The following is a 3,570-nucleotide window of genomic DNA, read 5'->3' as shown; positions in this document are numbered from 1 at the left end:
CAGCCCTGGGTGTCGCAGCCCCGTGGTTTGGAGCGGTTCTGGGTGCGGGTCTGTGCGGGCTCCGCACTGAGGGGTCCCGGCACCCTCCCAGCGGCGGGGCTGGCTGCGGGCTGCCGCCGGCGGGGGCTTTGCGCTGGGGTCAGGGTACGTGTCCTCCTTAAATGAGGGGAACGTGGCTTTCTCTGCACGCTCCTCACCAGGTCACTGCGCGAAGGATGATTTTGTGAGGTCTCTCTCAAAACCCCCAGTTTTTTCCTGAGAAGTGAAGGTTCACAGTTGGATGCTGAAAAGGCTTCTAAAAGTAGCTGCGCTGCGGGGCCAGTTTTGCGGGGCTGTCTAAGTGAAGTTCATGTCCTTTCCCCTTCCAGCTGGTGTATCCTGAACCTGCGGCAGTAAATCGAGGGGCGGTCACACAAGTGTCCTTCCCGAGTGCCCGCTCTGCCGTGCGGTGACACTGAGGAGCAATCTGTGGTTCGTAGCTCAGGCTGCGTTTGATTCTGCGTGCTTGTTTCTCTCTGCCCTGGAGCCGCTCGGGGAATAGCTGGGGACTGAGTGTGCAGTGCTGGTTCAGACTCCCTGTTGACACCGACCTTCGGGCTTCTGCACGTTTTCTCTTGAATAATATTTTTTCAGGAGCAGTCTGGCTGTGGTCTGGCAGTTCCTGTCTGTCTCCTCGGTGAACTCTGTTCCAGGTTCCTTGTTTTCATGATGCCTGGGCCAATGCCAGTGTTTCTGCATCCTGCTGCGTTAATTCCTATAGTGTGTATGAAGTCACTCTCTTTGGGTGGAAGAGTCAGGGCGCTTCCAATGTAAAAATGTGCAGATGGGGTCAGAGTTGGGCTTTGCTCAGGTTTGCACAGAAAATGGGTTGTATTGCACTTCCCCTTAGTACATTTGTATGGTTGAAACATGATTCTTCATCTAAGCTGCAGCAAGAGATTGCTTTGAGATATTTCTGATGCCAGCAGATCTTTGATCAACAAACCAAGAATCAACAGCTTGTATCGATATTAAAACCCTTCACAACTGTGTTGGATCAGGGGGGTGGTAGCAGGGGAGGGACTCCTGTGAGTGACTCTTTTTCAGGGGTGTAGTAATAGGATGAGGGGTAAGGGTTTAAACTGACAGAGGGTAGCATTTGATTAGCTATCAGGAAGAAATCCTTCCCTGTGAGGGGGGTGAGGCCCTGGCACAGGTTGCCCAGAGAAGCTGTGGCTGTCCCCTCCCTGGAAGGGTTCCAGGCCAGGTTGGACGGGGCTTTGAGCAACCTGGGCTAGTGGAAGGTGTCCCTGCCCATGGCTGGGGGGTGGAACTGGATGGTCTTTAAGGTCCATTGCAGCCTAAACCATTCTAGGCTTCTGTGACTAACCCATCTAATCTTTGAGGCTGGCTGGCTGTGAAGTAAAAAAAGAGCCAGTTGGAATAATGGCATCATTAATCCCTTCAACCTTAGGATCTGGATGTGGACTCTGACAAGCGTGATGAGTTGTACAGACCTTTCAATGTGTCTCCCCCTTTTGCTGCTGGTGTTTCTGTAGAGGCCCTTGATCCGTTAAGTACACTGCTTCCCTGCTGTCCTGCTCCTTTCCCTCTCCTGGCTTTAGCTGGTGTTGACAAGTAGGGTTTTCTTCTCCTTTTTTCCCTTTCTAAAGCAAGAGTTCCATGGCATAAAAAAAAACCCGCGAATGCTGCCTTTAATTTAATGTTGTCCTGTCCTGTCAGTCCTGTGCTGCTTCTGATTGCAAGTAAGTCTTAAACACCCAGGGCTAGCGGAGGGTTGGAGGCCTAAATTCTGCCTTGCTGTAACTGGAGTTGCAGGGGCTCCAAACCCAGGTGCCTGGTGTCCTGCTAAGCCTAACTGGGCAGTGAGCTAGCTACGCCAGATTTGAGCACCCTCTGCCTACAGAGCTTAACTTGTGCTGCTTTATAGGCTGAGGTACATCTCTTGGTTTTAGACAAAACAAGCCTCTGATCTCTAAAAGTTGAACACTGTGTGAAGTGCATGAGGCTCTCCTGACTCGCGGAAAACAGACTCCAAAACCTATGAGGTTTCAAAGTGGGTCTGTTTATTCAGCGCTGAGTGCACAGGGGACCGCTCCGCCACAAACGTGCACTCTTCTCACGGCACCTTGTCTTAGCTTCATGCTAGAAAATATTGCATAGTCCTGATACACCTATACATATACATGATCTATCCCTGCTTCGTATTATAATGAACCTGAAAATCATTTTCATATGTTCCGCCCCGTTCTCCCCCTATTTGCGCCTGCGCAGTGTGTTCCGGTAGTCGTGGGCTGGGGTCTCAGTGATGAAGTAGCTCCTCTTCCTCACCACTGAACTTTTTACCCCGGTTCCTTGAGCAGTCTCTGTAGGGCTACATGCTATACTGCAGGGCTTGTTTCAATCAGTTCTTAGGGCTATACATTCTTGTTGTCAAGAAGTATTTCCATGATCGCTTAAGTGATTATCCTTATTTGGGCAGCTAAACATTTTGTAATTTATTAAGCAAAACAAGCACTACATAATCTTAACCCTGCAGCTATTTTCCTTGTCCCTTACTTCACTCCTAGCAAAATTAGGTGCAGATTTGTTGATATTTTCATTCATACTCTTCCTTAAACAAAACCAAGGCAATGCTGAATTTACTGCATCAACTCTTTAACAGAACCCTTGGTTGTATCTCCTTCCTCTCCAAGCAACTGCAGTGCCCTTCCAGAATCAGAAGCACAGCAAATGCATTTAACTAAAAGAAGCCAGTGTTAAACGGTCTTATTTAATGTTAGCTGGAAGCTGATGGGAATATGATAAGAAACTGAAATGTGTCCAAACTTCTGCTGTATGTAGCATCACCCTTAGTGGATTTCAAACCTTTTTATTTCCTGCTGATCACTTCTAACTGTCCAGAGCAATGCAAATTAGTTGTATTAAGGTGGGAGCAACTCAGATCTCTTCTTACATCCACAGATTTTTTTGAAAAAGCAGTTGTAACTTTTAAGTTAGGTCAAATTATATAAAAATGACAGGCAGGACATATTTTATTCTCATTTATATTAATGCTGTGATACCAAAAGCCGGTAAAAGACCTCTCTAAGAATCAGACTATTAGAAAGCAGGCATTCTATATTGCAGCGCTGGCTACACGGGGTATGGCTCCTGGACAAGCATGCACACCCATCGTGGTAATCTGACTTGGCTTTATACAACCAAGTGTTACATATTCATGATAGGTCCCAAAACACTTGTCCATATTCATGATCTCTCCACGAAAAGGTGGCGTTTATTCTAATGAGTTCTAAGAAGTCATTTTCATCTGCTCCGCCCTGGTCTCCTCCTAGTTACGCCTGCGCACTGGCCCCTGGTGGTCGTGGGTCTTCAGGATGAAGGCTGAAGATGCCTCCTCTTCCTCTTGTGACTTTTTACCCAATTTGTATTTCCATAATGTTGATAACTCAGTATTCATTGAGTCCCCTCCCTTACCCTGGGACTCAGCAGCTGCAGCTCCTTCCTTATCTGAAGAGCCCGTCCTGCTGAGAGCCCCTCCTGCTGAGAGCCCCCCCTTTCACTGCATTA

Source organism: Athene cunicularia, assembly GCF_003259725.1.
Source record: "Athene cunicularia isolate RWA chromosome 4 unlocalized genomic scaffold, athCun1 chr4_part2, whole genome shotgun sequence".
In the NCBI taxonomy this organism is placed as follows: Eukaryota; Metazoa; Chordata; class Aves; order Strigiformes; family Strigidae; genus Athene; species Athene cunicularia.
The sequence above is the reverse complement of the archived record's forward strand: the minus strand, read 5'-3'. Positions refer to the sequence as shown.